The following is a 17,623-nucleotide window of genomic DNA, read 5'->3' on the forward strand; positions in this document are numbered from 1 at the left end:
TTCCTTAGCCTACGGATATGAAGCCATGTTACATGTCGAGTTAGATCCCCCCTCACATCGAAGCATTACATATGACCATGGCCAAAACAACCAACTAATGATGGAATCCCTAGAGTCAATTGACGAAATACGAGAAAAAGCCCAACTCCGAGTTGCTGTGTACCAGCAAAAGGTCGCCCGGTACTTTAACTCAAAAGTGAAAGAAAGGAAATTCAACGTCGGTGACTTGGTGCTATGAAGAGTTTTCTTAAATACCCGCGACCCCACTGCTGGAGTACTCGGACCAAACTGGGAAGGACCTTACCAGATTGAAGAAGTCCTTCACCCAGGCACCTACAAACTTGCACGCCTAAATGGAGATCTCGTTCCACGCCATTGGAACGGTGAACACCTGCGCAAGTACTACCAATAAACAGTCCTTTTTAAAGGACTGGCTTGTATTAATTTTTACTTTTTACAAGTTTCGAAAAAGGGTTAGCCACGTTGTATGGCTAATCGCTTATAAGTGTAAGAACTTTTTAGGATCACTCGTAAAGACATGATTAGTCCATTTTTAATACGAGATTATAAGGGACTGTGCGCAGCCATTCATTCTTGCCAACCTTTGTGAATTTATTTTTACAAGTATTTGTTCATTACGTGTGTTGTTTTGTTGTATTATAAGTGTTTACGTTTCCTCCCGAGCAGCAATGTTCGCACAGGTCGTGGTCAAGGCAAGTGACCCAGGACCTAAAGCTCCTCGATCACTTGGGGGGCATATAAAGTACATCGATAGCAAAGCGTACCATAAGTGTAATGACCCACTACTCTAGAATTTTGGACCATTAACGAAACTATACATACCATAACTTAATTGGAAAATACATTTGCGAAAATACCATAACTTTATTGGAAACTTGTAGAAATAAGAGTTACTTTCATAAAATAAGTAGGATATGGGATCCCATTGTCTTAAAAACAAAACATAATTTAAAGTGAAAAGGAATTACATAGAAAGTGCGGAAAAATACATATAAAACCATAAAACAAGACTACATCCTCGACAATCGAACTCTCGACTCCTTGAATCCATTCATCACCGATACACATTCTCCCAAGCATCCACGAATCTTACTGCCACTATTGCTATTTTCCTGCACATATAAACAAAAAGGAATGAGCCTAATGCCCAGCAAGGAAAAATCTAACACATAGTTCAGGAACATAATTTCGTAAGAAACATAAAAACTTAACATAACACTTTATCATACACATACTATAATGGCCATTATTACTTGGGGTCCCATAGACTAAACAAGTCATATGCTCATGAGATTAGTGGGGTCCTACTAGCTAAGTAGGTCATATGCCCATAATCTATTTGGGGTCTTGTTAGTCATATGGGTCATATGCCCAAGCCTACAAACATACATATTCATAACATATTTTATAATATATTTCATAACATAAAACATAAGATAACATAAGCATAAAACATATAGATTCTATCCTATTTTCCTTACCAAAGTTACTGGGATGTGAGGACAGAGTTGGGACTTTTGGAACACTCCTAAAACCATTTATAACAGGGTGAGTAGATTGAAGAAAAAGTAATGAAAGGAATGGAAGGACTAAACCATTGAGAAACATACTTACCAAAACTTATGTGTAAGTTCTTAGATTTCCTAACCAAAATAAAGATTAAGGTTAGAGGCTGAGTAGAAGGTTATGAGAACTTAAAAGAACAAGTATAGAAATGAACTAGAGTTTTGGGTTACCTTGAAGACTTGTAAGACCAATCTACACCTCAAACCAAAATACTATAAAACCTTACTTCCCAAAGTGTTTGATAAGCTTATGATGATCAAGCCTATGATTTCCCAACCCAGGTGTTTACACTCTCACACTCACTTAGCACTTGCAGCCTCTGAACTTAGAGCAAAAGATGAATAATGGCTGGGTACTAGGTCCTATTTATAGAGTTTAGGAATGAAAGGATCTCAATTTTACTTGGATAAAAATAATAGCTTTTTAGGTGAAAATAATTTGAATAATCGTTCAGCAGAGGCTGAAGACTCGTTCAAAAAGGTGCTGGACTTATCAAGAGGTTGAATGGCTGAAAGGAAAACAAATTCAAAATGTTTCAAAATATGCTGAAGGAGGCAATATATCGCCCCCTGTAGGCGATATATTGCCTGGGCCAGTATGCCCGAGGCTGTCGTGCATCGTCTCGTGTTTTCCGTATCTACGTGCTGCGATATATCGGCACACGCTGATTAATTAAACACGAAATTACACATTTTTAGCTAAGTTTGAATGGAGTAAACAGCCTTGACTAAGCCCTCAATGTATTCAAAGCTGATGACTGACCTTATAGCATTCAAACTTTTACCCTCATTAAATTTAATCCTCAAAATACTTAATCCTTAATCATCCATACATAACATGTGCTTAAAATCCTATTGGTCCTTATCTAAACCTTATAGTATAATAAATATTATCCTTAATATCAGTCATATAATCAAACCTTAGGTTAACATTAATATTCTTAAACTATAGGTTAAACTTAGAAAATCTACAAGTACTACTATGAGTGTCCAAATAATTCCCGGTCGGAACCAAAAATCCACAGTTACAAAGATAATGCTATAAATACTATAATACTAATATCCAACTAGCTAAGTAAAGTTCTTGGACTCTACAATAAGGTATGTAAGCACATGAACAAAATGAGTGAAAGCATGCTACGGTACTTAGAGCATTTTTCAAAATTTATGTTTTGAAAAATCAAACCAAAGTACTATGCTAAGTTCGGTCATGCGAACAGGTATTATAATAAAAGAAACATTATAATATCAGTAAGGCAATCGTTTACACCGCGAGCATTAGTGCTCAGATGTAAATATGAAATTAAAAGGAAAAGGCCTTTACACCGCGAGCAGTACTGCTCGAATGTAATTGTTCAAGTATAAGTGAAAAAGCTGCCCTTGCAGCAATAAGAGAAAATTGTCTTTACAAATAGACCCGTGGGCCATAAAAGCTGAATAAAAAAAAGTACTTTAATTATACTGGGGAGCAGGAGGGTCTTCTGGATTAGGAGCGCTCTGATCAGCCGGAGGACAAGCCGCAGCATCAACAACAGGGGTTTTGGCCTTGGCTCTCTCCTCTGCCTTCAACCGAGCAGCGCACTGCGCCATCAGCGTCCTTTGCAACCGCTTGGAGAGATAGTTAATGTTGGCCTCCCAATTGTGCTTCCTGAAGTCGTAGAAACAAAGGAAGGTGGCTTCCTTGTACTTCTTCAAAGTTTTGGCCCCGTCCTCCTCTAGCTGGCCCCTTGAGCTCTCGAACCCGCTCTTCAAGCTTCTTCGCCTCATCCCTACTGGTGGTCAGATCGAGTGTGAGCTGTTTACACTCTTGGGTATGAAGCACAGAACTTTCCCTCCATCTGTGCCGCTCATCAATGGCTTTCTTTAGGGCCCCTTGACTTTCCTGAAGCTCCTGGGTGAGGGTGGCTTGGTCCTCGCATAGCTGTTCATTCAGCTTAGACAGCTCCTTGTTTTCCTCGAGCAGATTTTTCTTCTCTTCCTCAAGTACTTGCTTAGCCTGGGCAAGACTGGAGTCAAAGTTCTGTCCACGAGAAACCAACGTCCCAGCACGACGCCAACCAGTAGTTAAAGATAGCAGTCCCTGAAAACAAAAAACAAAAAAGTAAGGAAAAGAAATCAGACATAAATGATGAAACAGCAGAAGATGACTTACGCTGACTATCTCATTCAACCCTCTGTTGATGATTTGGTCGGCCTCCATTGAGGCAGTTTCGTTGATGGCGGCCTGGTTGCGTCTGTGCTTCGAAAGCTTATATATTCTCTCCCTGGCCGACCCGACCACGAGGCTGGACAGGGAGCCTTCGGACAGGTTTTCCAAAGTCTCTTTGCCAGCGGCCCTAGAAGAGGGCTGTGGATTCTCATGTACAGGCGTCGACTGTTCGGTGGGAGGTGGAGGTGTCGTGTTTTCCTTAGAAGAGGCGGTGGCGAAAGTATCTTCTGTTCGAGCCTTCTTTGAAGGGGTCTTGCTACTTTCCCCTCGAGTCCTTTTGCTGTCCTTAGGGGCAGAAGCGGCAGCAGCAGCCTGGTAATGCTCGAAGAAGTCCTCAGAGTCAATACCTGCACAAAGGAAAACAATTCGAACAGTAAGATTAAAGGGTCACAGGAAACAGAGATCAAAGTAAAAGGATTACAAGTAAAATACCCGATCTACACCCACTGGTCGTAACATTATCTACTGAACTACCTAGTTCCTGGAAGAAATTTGAGTTTAAAGTAGGGGCATTCCTAAAGTTGCCATCCCCATCAAATAGATGAGAAGGAATTGGCAGATTATTCAAAAACGAGAATGATGTACCGTTTACATCCGACGAGTCGTCAGACAGTTCGGTAGGCTCGGCAACCTTTTGTTTCCCCTTGCCCTTGGGGACCGAAGATTCCACTGCTCGATGGGGAACATCAGGTTCCCTGATTGTAACCCCAGTTGGCCTCCTACGTGGAGGGGATGCTGGAGGTTGCTGCTCGGGTTCCTACTCAGGTCCCGCATCGGCGTGGATGCCACCCGCCGCGGGTTTGTTAGTCGCATGTTGGGAGCCCCAAAGGCTAGCCAACCTAAGGTTAGCCTCATTAATTAAGTTCTTTACACTCTTAGCAGCATTTGACATACTGGCTAAGAGTGCTGCCCTCGACTCCATTCCTGGAGTGGGGGTCGGGTGTAACCATGGACCTGGAACACAATGGAACAGCGAAGTATTACGATAAGAAAGAATTAAAGTACAGAAACTACTGGTTCAAGGATTATTATTTTCTTTACCTCCTCGAGTGAAGGCCAGATTATCCGCAGCAATGTCAGGCGTAAGGAAGTACTCTTGATGGTACTTCCCCACGTTGGAGATGTGAGTGGTGTCGGACAGAAAGGTGCGTCCGGTCTCCTGGTGGCAGAAATGAAAGAACCCCGTACCATCCTGGTTGGGGTTGGACTTGAGGTCGAATAGAAATTTTACCTCATGAGGAGAAGGAGCTGGCCATTTCTTGAGCTTGTAGAGGATATAGAGCGCGGCCAGCATCCTATACCCATTCGGGGTGATTTGAAAAGGGTCCACCCCAAAGTATTTTGCCACCCCTTGAAAGAATGAATGAAGAGGCAGGGTGGCACCCGCCTCGATATGGTACCTCGACCAGGCGCTATAAGCCCCCCCTGGCAGGTTGGCTCGCTGGTCGATGGAAGGTCTGACCAGGGTCACCCCCGTCAGAATGTATTTGTTTAAATAGTAGGTGATCATGCGAAGTGTCACCGAACTTGGGGAAACAACGTGCCACTCGACAGCCGGCTGATCGGTATTTTGAGGACGAGCACGCCTCTGAACTTCGGTTTCAGGGGGGAATTCACCTCGACCACTAGTCGAGGGGGCATCAGCAGAAGGCTGAATTGGGGAGTTAAGGTTGCGTCTTTTTCTAGCTTTGGTTTTTGTTCTGGCCATTTTCTGATTGGGAATTGGCGGAGGATTTGGGTTAGGACGTGAAAAGGAGATTTCTGGAATCAGTGTGTATGGATTCTCTTCACCTTCGAGCAGTTGGGCCAAGAGTTCATCTTCAATAGGTCTTTCTCCTCCCCAAGGGTCTTGCATATGAACTGCAAACAGACAATGGAGGAGATAAGACACAATCCGCGAAGTAGTTTGGGAGATTGGGATAACGTTGCTTGTGCCTAAATAACCAGCAGCATCCTAATCCTACGCTAACTTCAACGTGGATAGTTTGAAAGATGGATAAAAACAAAAAGGGAAGTAAACTGTTTTCTGAAAGAGAACTTTTTCGACTCCCAAGGGGCGGGAAAATTTTCGGTTTTTTCACCTGGCTTAAAGGTTGAATCTTTCGTCAACCTAACGCCCCAAACAAATGATCCTAACTATCAAACTAAAGTCCTAACTTATACAAAGCATAAAGATACACTCTTGTTGAACAATAGGCGGTTTATACCAAAAAACCCTTAAAACCCTACTTAAGAACACAGAAGTCATAGAACACAGAAACGGTATGCATGGCGTAATAGAAAGCTTAAAGAACGAAGTTCTTACGTGGGCGAAGATGGAGATTCGGAAGAAGATGGAAACTCGAACCGGAAGACCTTCGGCTAGACGTCAGACTGGTTTTCGAAGCTCTGAACTCTGGTGCAAGTTCTTGAAAATATTGGCAAAGATGGTGAATAAAAATTTCTTAAAGGGGAAGAAAAGCCTACTTATAGGGATCGAAGGGATAGCCAAAAGGCAGTATTCATCACTTCCCACTTTCGAAACGTGGGGAAGTGTATAAGCCGTGAAATTGCCTTCTTGGAAACTGAAAAGGCTTGATTAAACATAATTTGTCACAGTTTTCGAAAATGCACGGGGATTCTGACAGGCATCATGGGAATGTGAACAGTTGTTCCCTTAAGTTTCTTTACTGCTGGTCGCACTAAACAAATTTGGGGGGAAAATGTTATCCCTAAAATCAGAAGTGAATGACATGGCAGGCATTAATTACACGTGGCTGACACCTGGCAGAATCTGTGTTCGACTATCGACCAGGAAGACATTCGGTATCATACGATCGGTTTCTTTATACGACTAGCCTAGTTGTACGCACATTATACACGGAGGAAATCTTATGCAGTTATGATGGAATCCAAAATTATCTCCCATTATTTCCTGAGTGTCTGATTATTTAGGAAAGAATATCTGTAACAAATCAATGTAAATCTTCCCTGAGCTTATAAATAGAGGGAGAGGGCTCAGGGAAGCGGATCCTTTTCTATTGAGCAAAAAAGATCTTTTGAGATTAGAGAGAGATTACACGAGAATAATTGTATTTTCTTCTTCAGAGGTTAGTGAAACTCATTGAACCCCAGTTCTTTGATCACCCCTTTGAATCTCATTTCAATAACAATTCAAGTGGACGTAGGTTATTACCAGATTCTGGGGCCGAACCACTATAAATTCTTGTGTTCTTATTATTTTCGTCATCACATTCTTTTCAACGTATTCATCCACGTCCAGCGTATTTTGACTCCGTGTCAGTTGGCCAAAATCTGGGTCAACAGCTACCAATCCAATGCTTTAAGACCATCAAAATTTTAAGCTAAACATTATTATCAATATTATAAGAAAAGAAAAAAATTCAGATGTTGACATTTAAACTTAAAAAGTTCACATAAGTATAATTTAAATAATAAACCATGTTGCACCACGGCACCAAAAACCAAGTTATGTGTTCAATCAACTTATTCTTCCCACTAATATTTGCTCATGATCAATCAAAATACCTCACAAAATGTCCAAACCACACACAAATCACTCTTGTAATCTTTGTTACAACATTGAAATTTATAGATCTATTCATATTAACAAGTGAGCCAAAATATAGATATTTATCAATCTAAGCATAAAAAATGTCTTGAAACATATTTGGATAAGTTTGGAATCTCATTTCTCATTAGTACACACAATACAAACACAGAAGTAATTTTAACCCTCTAATTTTTTTTAATGAACAACCATACAAAAAGATTGATGCAATAATTACAAGAGTCACCATCAATTTAATATACAATTGCCAACTGATTTTTTTATATATGAAACAACAAGACATAGAAATTATCATTATTTTATTCAATATGGTGTATTAGTATATTACAGGGATTAGTATATAATCAATTACTCAATAGTGACTCACAAATTATTAACCAAATTATTTCATATTATCTCAAACTAAGTCTAAGAATGCATAACTTGGCATAATATCATTAAAACCTCAAAAGTCATGAAAATCAAATTAAGAGAAAAAGCAAATATCATGGATAGAAATATAAGAAGAAAAATATCGACTCTATATAATACAATTAAAAGACTTAACCATAATCAACTCATTTATTCTTTTATTTTTTTTCTTTAATATATTTTAACCCAATCTAATCTTATCCAATACCATATCCAAAATGTTTAGAAATGAGTAGATACACTTTCAATTCAAGTCATTATATTTTCGTTTATAGTCTATATTCTCTGCTTGCTCATCTTAGTTTCAATGAGTCCAAACAACCCCTTATAGTATAATCTCAAAGTGATGATAACATGACTTGTTTTTTGAAATTCTGTTTTATGGTTAAAACTACCAATGAAAGTGGAAAATTACGGTGAGCAATTAACGCAAAAGAAATGGAAGTAGAAGGCAAGGAGACCAAATATGTACCTTGGCTGCTTGAATTTCAAGATCATCAACTACTATCTGAGTTGATTGGGGCCTAAGCATACAAATGAAGAATAAATCTTATTTTTCAAAAGCCACATTGTGAATTACACAACTAATTCAGTATAAAATTATTAGAAAGGATACTCAGGAACTAAAAAAGTGGAATCTTATGGACACATTGAATAGAATACATTTAAAACAAAAATTATTAGAAAGGATACTTAGGAACTAATTCAGTATAAAATTATTAGAAAGGATACTCAGGAACTAAAAAAGTGGAATCTTATGGACACAACTAATTAAGTATAAAATTATTAGAAAGGATAGTCAGGAACTAAAAAGGTGGAATCTTATGGACACATTGAATAGAATACATTTAAAACAAAAATGGTATTTACTTCTTAGATACTAATGGTTACTAGTAGCTAATGCTTCAATAAACAAGGAAAGTTTAAAATATAGCATTTTTTCAATACCTGAATGCTATGACTTCAATGAACTCTGTGTCGATCTACAATGAAAACAATTACAACTGTTATCAATGGAATAACCTGGTAAGATGTTGTAATTCATAAACGATTATCTTGATAAACAAAATTTTATTTTACTTGTGGAATAGAACAATGAAATATATTTTATATATATTATTACCCCAATTTCCTCCTCAAATTCTCTCACAGCTCCTATAAAGATCTCCTTTGACTGATACAAAAGCAATAATTAATGAAGAATTAACCAAAGATACAAAATGGAAATTTAGAAGGTTTTGATGGTAATCTATGAAAATTGTTGCCATACCTCTAGAATGAATCCAGTAGGTATTTTCCATAGACCAATGAATGCAGGATCAAAATTTTCTCTTGTACTACAAGAACCTGTAGTTAGCATGAGACACTTTAGCATCACGTTTCAGACAATGAGACAAAGGTCTTTAACATGGACGACTTTAGTATGGGAAAATAGAACACTAAGGTTAATTGCAAAGACAACCTAAATGACTAAGGTCAAATGACTCAAATGCAAAAATTAAGCCAAAATAACTCACCTTCACAGCAATTGGAACAAACTCAGATAGTTCAACTGGTAGCTTAAGCCAAACTCCTTTGTCTCATTGAAGACGTTTGTCAAACATATGGCAGCCACTCTCAATTTTTTCTTTATATGTATAAATATACACAAGTGTGAGAAAGAGTGTAGAATAAACACTTTGTTCATGTGTCTATACGAACAACACTACAGACCAATACACTACAAATTTTTTAGTTTCTTTGATTAGAGAAAAAGAAGCACACATACCTATCGAGCCTCTGAGTCGTCCAGCCCCAACAAGCCACTAAGCCTCCGCGCCGTCTAGCCCCAACGATCCCCCAAGCCTCCACGTCTTGTCCAGCCCCTACATCATCGAGCCCAGACCCGAGACCCCCCCACTCGCCGTCGAGCCCAGCCCCCGAGCCACCAGTCGTTGTTGTCGAGCCCAGCCCCAAGCCACCAGTCGTTGCTGTCGAGCCCAGCCTCGAGCCCCCTGCCGCTGAATAGCCCGACCCCGACCCCCTTGCCATCGTCGACCACCATTCCCCGAGCCCCTACCGCCATCGTTCGGGCCTAGCAGAAAAAATGCGATAGAGGGAGGGAGAAAGGAAAGTATAAGGATCGGGTAGGGAGAAAGGGATTTGGGTATGTATATATTTTTTTATTTTATAAATAAAAATCAGATTATATTATTTAGATAAAAAAATGTGATTATAAAACTCCCAATTTTATACTCCTAATACTATAAAAAATAATTTTAAAAATCACAACTACACAAATTCTTTTCAAACTTATAATAATTTTAAAAATCACAACTACACAAATTCTTTTCAAACTTAAATTGCTATTTAATTTAAATACTAGGTAAAAGTGCACTTTAGTTAACTTTATTTTAAAAATATATTAATTAATTTTTATTAATATTTTTTTAATTTTCATATAAATTTTAAATAAATAAACAATGTCATATATTATAAAAATTATAACTAGTAAATTTATATATTAAAATTATTTTAAAATATTTTTCCTATCAACAAAACAATTTATTTTTAACTAAGACCAATTTTATAAATATGTTAAACAATAAGTGGTTTTATGCTCTTTTACTTAACAATTTTAAGGACTTGCTTTGAGAGTCCTTAATACTCTTTTAGGACTCGCAAAGCAAGTCCTTAAAAGTCACCATTCCTAATTTTTCAGCTCAGGTGTTTTTTTGCGAGTCCTAAAAGAGTATTAAGGACTCCCAAAGCAAGTCCTGAAAATTGTTAAGTAAAACACTCATTTTTTAGCCTAGATTTTTTTAGGACTTGCTTATTTTTTTAGGACACTTATTGCAAGTCCTAAATTGTGTTTTTTCAGAACTCTCAATGAGTGTCCTAAAAACTCCATAAATATTTTTAAGGACTTGCATTTATGTGCGTGTCCTAAGAAAGTGTCCTGTAAAGGGCATTTTGTAGTAGTGGTGTCGTCAAATTGTGAGGCTAGTTAGGCAGCAATAATCTCAAGAGCATTTTTTTGTGTGAATAGTGTGGTCCCCATATCCTAAAAGACAAGTGCAGGGGACCATATTGAGGGTAAGGCCAGCGCCGAGCGTATATCTCGTTGTCCCCCCAGGCCTTCTAGGATTTTTACTGATCCATTTCCTATGGAGGCTTCTTAGGTCTTTTGAGGAGTCAACATATGTGTCTGTTACCGAATACTTCTTCGGGGGGACTTTCCAAGAAGTTCTCACCAAGGGGCTCTTGGGTATTGGCTTCTTCCTTCAAGCTTTCTTCTCAGGGATATAGTTACTCGGGAACTTTCTGATTACTATCTTGAGGATAGCTGGCGTATCACCCCCCGAGGTGTAACACCCAACATTTTCATAATACATTTTTATTATAAATAAGAGATTCAATACATAAAATGTACAAGCTTACAAATGTAAGAAATAATAACGGAAAAATAGAGTTTAAAACATGATTTTATGTTATTAACGAGATTAAAAGAAAAGAGAGACTTGTGTAACCAAGTATTGGTCCCAAATGCCATATAATTTTAATTAGGCGTTTATATAAAATTAAGAAAGTTTTGCCAAATGACTTATTTGAAAAGACTTTTAATATTTTGGATCCAAGTGTAATTTTAAGAAAAAAAAGGCTTCTATAATGCCCTGGGTAGCCAAGACCGTTACATTGTGTATTTATAAAGGTGCAAGACTTGCTAAACAAGTCAATTAGTTGAAAACGTGTTGCTAAGATCATTAGTGAACTAGGGTTAAAAGGTTTTGGTCATAAAAGATACATCTCATATAAATAAACATTTATACATGGGATCCCAAAAGGAATAACGTTTGAAGGACAGTTTACAAAATTTTCCAGAGTATATACATCAATTGGCCACTCTAAGGGACAAATAGACATTTAAGGTCCTCATGTTCCTGTCACTCCCTCAACCGTGTCGGCCGAGCAGCTAATCATGTACATTTCGCCTCTAAACTCTCCAAATCAGGGCTGATCAAGCTTACCCTTGCCTTTACCTGCACCATGTAGCACCCGTGAGCCAAGGCCCAGCAAGAAAAGCATACTATCATAGCATAAACAATGACAATAACCAAATAATTCATTAAGCATGATCATATATTCAGCAGACCATGACATTCACAAGAGCAATAAACATAACCAGCAAATTCACAAACTAATACTCAGATATTCAACATATCATATTTGTCAATTAACAACAGCAACAAAATCATACAATAACCAGGGTCGATTCCTTAGGTCGCACCCTCTGTTTACACCATTGACTCCTCTCTGCTTAAACTGAGCTCGGTGAATATTAAGCTGTCCTCAGCTACTAGTGGCTGAGCAGCGCCCTGTGCGCCATTATAAACTCTGGCACGCTTAGGTTGTTTATTTTACATTTCCATGGAATAATACCACTTTACATAATGCATAAAAGAATAAGGAGCCCTTAGTCCCGTCATAAACTCACAACTAGGTGCAGTTTTCTTACCTTTAATTCCAAGTGTTCTGATTATGAGAGATGACCCTTGATAACGATCCGTTTCCCAAGCCCTAGCTTACACCTAGTCAAAACCAAGATAAGGGATTCCATCAATAATAATTGTATAAAGGTTTCCGGACCAATTTCTAGCCTCCTAAACATTGAATTCCACCAAACATGGTAGTGGAATCGATCCCGAGCACCCTAGGTTAGGTTCCCGCACCTAAAACCTCCTTAAGGCCAAATCTGTCGTTAAGAGCTACGGTCCAAGCTCTCTATGTCGCGGCCCGCCCCTATCCAGAGGCCCAGCCTCACCAAATAACAGACACGGGCCACAGCCCAACAATCCCCATGTCGCGGCCCGCCCCTCTTCCTAAGCTCCCATCTGCTCCAGAGGGCCGCGACACACCAAGAACTGAGTCGCAGCCCGATCCCTTCGAACCCAGAAAATCCACCATTTTTAACAATCAAACCTCACTCAAATCAACCCAAAACCATCCTAATGATACAATTCAACTACCATAAACATCCTAACATGTTTCCAACAACATAACCCAACAAAAACCAAGCTTAGAAACTCATCAAAATCCCACTTCAATCCTTGAAACCCATAAGCTCATAAACCCCTTAGAACAGCCAGAAATTCCAGAATTCAGATGCTAAACTTTAAATTAAAGCTTACCTTCGCTGAAGAACCAATCCACCAATTAGTTGCTGAGCTAATTCCCAAATCATTAGCCTCAATTCAATCTTCAATTTCAAAACCCAAAAGCTCTTAGAACTCAGCCAAAACTACAGAATTTAATGACCAAGAATGTGATTCAAGACTTACCTCAACTCCTGAAAGAATTCCTTAGCTAATACTGAGTTAATCTCCAAAACTCCAACTAAAATCTCTAAGTTTCCAATCAAATTCCCCTTTTGTTTCAGTGGTTTCCTTGAGAGGGAAATGAATGAGCTAAGAGAAGAGAGAGAGAGAGAGAGAGAGGTTTAGGTGTTTCTAGCTAATACCTTCTTTGTTTTTTTGTCTTACTTAGGTTACTTAAGTTAATCCCAAAGTTCGGGGTACCAAAAACGTCCCCGAGGGAAAAATGGTAAATTTCCCCAATATTTCCTCCTAAGCTTCCTAACCTTAAATATTTCTCAAATTATTTATTTCCATAACTCGATAACCCAAATAACTGTCTAACACCCAAAATACCCCTTGACTCGCCCCGAGTCAAGTATTGGGTCTCGTTGTGACTTTCCCTCTAACTGGCTCCCTAGGATCACCTCCAGTCGTATGCTGTAGACATATCCACATAATAATGTGGTATTCACAATTATAACATATAATCACATGTATGCCCTCAACGGGCTAAAATTACAAATATACGCCTTTTAGCTAAACAGGGCCTACATGCATACTAATACTTTTAGACATGCATTTCATATATCCATATAATCATATAAGCATGCTTATCACGAAATCATGCATTAAATCATTTAAATCACACATAAACCAATTATGCCCTCCCAGCATACTAATCAAGGCCCTTAAGCCTTATTAGTGATTTTTGGGTCGTTAGAACTACCCCGTCCTACTGAGAATTTCGTCCTCAAAATTTTACTTGAATAACTTGGGATACTGATCCCGCATCACCGACTCAAGCTCCCAGGTCGCGTCCTCGACCTTGCTATTCTTCCACAACACTTTAACTAGTGGAATTGTCTTATTCCGTAAGACTTTATCCTTCTGATCTAAAATCTGAACCTGTCGCTCCTCATAGGACAAATCTGTCTGCAATTACAAGTCCTCATACTTTAGCACATGTTTTGTATCTAAGACGAACTTCCAAAGCATAAAAACATGGAATACGTCATGAACTCCCGACGACGATGGTGGCAAAGCCAACCTTTAAGCCACTTGTCCAATCATTTCTAGAATCTCGAAGGGTCCAATGAATCTAGGGCTAACTTGCCCTTCTTCCCAAACCTCCTCACCCCTCGCAGTGGTGAAACTCGAAGAAACACATGGTCCCCAACCTGGAACTCCACGTCTCTACGCTTCAGATCAACGTAGCTTTTCTGTCTGCTCTGTGAGGTGAGCATCCTAGCTCGAATCTTCTCAATAGCGTTATTAGTCATCTGAACCATTTCCAGTCCCAAGTACTTCTTCTCACCCATCTCATCCCAATGAATGGGCGACCTGTACTTCCTTCCATACAACATCTCATTTGGAGCCACTCCAATCGTGGACTGATAACTATTGTTATATGAAAACTCAATCAACGGGAGATACTTACTCCAAGATCCCTCGAAGTCGATCACACATGCCCTAAGCATATCCTCCAACACCTGAATCGTCCTGTCAGACTGTCCATCAGTCTAGGGATGAAAGGTTGTGCTAAACTTCAACTGATTCCCCATGGCTTTCTACAAACTACCCCAAAACTTGGAGGTAAAGATAGAATCCCGATCAGACACAATAGACTTAGGAACCCCATGGAGATGAATGATCTCCCTCACATACAATTCTGCATACTGTTCCACTGTATAAGTCGACTTCACTTGTAGAAAATGAGTTGACTTGGTGTATCTGTCCACTATCACCCACACCGAGTCATAAAGTCCCACTGTCCTGGGTAGACCTCCCACAAAGTCCATTGTAACATCCTCCCATTTCCACGTTGGAATACCCAAAGTCTGAAGCAACCCTGCAGGTGGTTGATGGTCAGCTTTTACATGCTGACAAGTCAAACAACTGGCCACATACTCCACTATATCTTTTTCATCCTAGGCCACCAATATAATGTCTGTAGATCCTGATACATCTTCGTGGCACACGGATGAAGCAAGTACAGCGTAGTATGAGGCTCATCTAGTATCTCTCGTCTGATCCCTACATCAGCAGGAACACAAATCTGCCCCCGATACCGTAGCATACCAACCTCAGAAATAGAATAGTCCTTAGCTACCCTTGTTAAGACATTCTCTCTAATCTCTTGTAACTATGCATCCACCAATTAACCCTCCTTGATCTGCTCTAGTAGGGTCGACTGCAGAGTAACATTGGCCAATCGGCCTACCACCAGTTCTATCCTTGCCCTGGTCATCTCATCAACGAACTCCCCAGAAATCTGAATAGAATTAAATAACTGCCCTAAGCCTCTCTGGCTCAATGCATCTTCCACTACATTGGCTTTCCCTGGGTGGTAAAGAATGTCATGGTCATAATGCTTTACCAAATCCAACCAACACCTCTGTCTCATGTTCAGATCCTTCTGGGTGAAGAAATACTTCAAACTCTTGTGATCAGTGTATATTTTGCACTTCTCCCCATACAGATAATGTCGTCACACCTTCAATGCGAATACCACTGCCGCCAGTTCTAGATCATGGGTAGGATACCGCTGCTCATACTCTTTCAATTGTCGTGTTGCATAATCTATAACTTTCTCATTATGCATCAACACACAGCCCAAACCCAACTTTGATGCATCATAGTATACCACAAACTTTCCTTCCTCTGAAGGAAGACTCAACACAGGTTTAGTAATAAGTCATTGCTTCAATTCTTGGAAATTGTTCTCACACTTCTCTAACCAAATGAACTTCCAATTCTTCCGTGTCAACTCTGTCATTGGTGTAGCAATCTTTGAGAATCATTCTACAAACTGCCTGTAATAACCTGCTAACCCAAGGAAACTCCGAACCTCCGAGGTGTTCCTTGGCCTCGGCCAATCTCTCATTGCCTCCACCTTGGATGGATCCACCTTAATCCCCTCTGCGCCAACTATATGTCCAAGAAAGGTAACTTCTGGCAACCAAAACTCACACTTCTTAAACTTGGCATATAACCGATGTTCCCTAAATCTCTGCAAGACTTGTCGAAGATGTTGCTCATGTTCTACTTCTGAACTAGAGTACACTAAGATGTCATCGATGAAGACAATGACGAATTGATCCAAGAAGTCCTTGAACACTTTGTTCATTAGATCCATAAAGGCTGCTGGGGCATTGGTCAAACCAAATGACCTGACCAAAAAGTCATAGTGCCCATACCTCGTTCGGAAGGCCGTCTTCAGTATGTCCTCATCCTTGATCCTCAGCTGGTGATAACCAGATATAAGATCAATCTTTGAGAACACCATCTTTCCTTGCAACTGATCAAACAAGTCATCGATCCTTGGAAGAGGGTACTTATTCTTGATGGTCAATTTGTTCAATTCTCTGTAGTCTATATACATCCTCAAAATCCCGTCCTTCTTCTTTACAAAAAAAAAATCGGAGCGGCCCATGGAGAGTAGCTAGGCTTGATGAATCCTAAATCCAGAAGTTCCTGTAGCTGTATCTTCAATTTCTTCAACTCTGTCGGTGCCATCCTATATGGTGCTCTTAATACTGATTCTGCCCCCGGTGCTAACTCAATAACAAACTGAATCTCCCTACATGACAACAGTCCTGGTAGATCTTCAGAAAATGCATCCAAGAACTCACAAACCAATCGGGTTTCTCCTGGCCTCGCTGGCAAAACCCTAGTAGTATCCATTGCACTAGCTAGAAAACCTATACATCCTCTCTGTAACAAGTCTCTGGCTCTTAATGCTGATATCATGGGTACGTGGGGTCCACATACTGCATCCACCAAAACAAAGGGATCCTCGCCCTCCGGCTCAAAAGTCACCATCTTCTTCCTGCAATCAATATTAGCCCCATATCTTACCAGCCAATCCATCCCTATAGTCATGTCAAAGTCTTCCATGTCTAGCTCAATCAAATCTACTGAAAGTTCTCTACTATCAACCATCACTGGCAGTTCTCTAATCCACCTTCTAGAAACTACCAGTTCCCCAGTAAGCAATATAGTCCCAAACCTCGTAGTACGGTACTCACTAGGTCTACACAGTCTATCAATCACCTTACTAGAAACAAATAAATGTGTAGCACCAGAGTCAATCAATACAGTAAAAGGAGAGCCAGTACTAGAAAGCTGACCTATCACCACCGAGGGACTAGCCTCGACCTATGCTTGTGTCAAAGTGAACACTCAAGCTGGAGTCAAGCTGTCCACCTTCCCTGCTTCCCCTTTCTTCTATAACACACACAAAGCAATCCTTGGCCCAACACTCGCCCTGATGGCATCTTCTGCCCCTCATGCACTCCAGGTAACTCCTCCATGCCTCACTGCCTCCCTGACGGCCTCCCTGAGCACCCTGATCCCTCCTATCAGGACCAGCAAAGGTCGAAGTGTCAGGGATCTTCCTCTTCAAATCACTGGGGCCTCCGCCCCTACCAGACCCTGAGTATGGAGGCATTGCTCTACGACCCTCTGGCTTCACTGCACCCTCCCTCCAGATCTTGTTCTTCGCTTCTTCAGC

Source organism: Humulus lupulus, chromosome 6, assembly GCF_963169125.1.
Source record: "Humulus lupulus chromosome 6, drHumLupu1.1, whole genome shotgun sequence".
Lineage (NCBI taxonomy): Eukaryota > Viridiplantae > Streptophyta > Magnoliopsida > Rosales > Cannabaceae > Humulus > Humulus lupulus.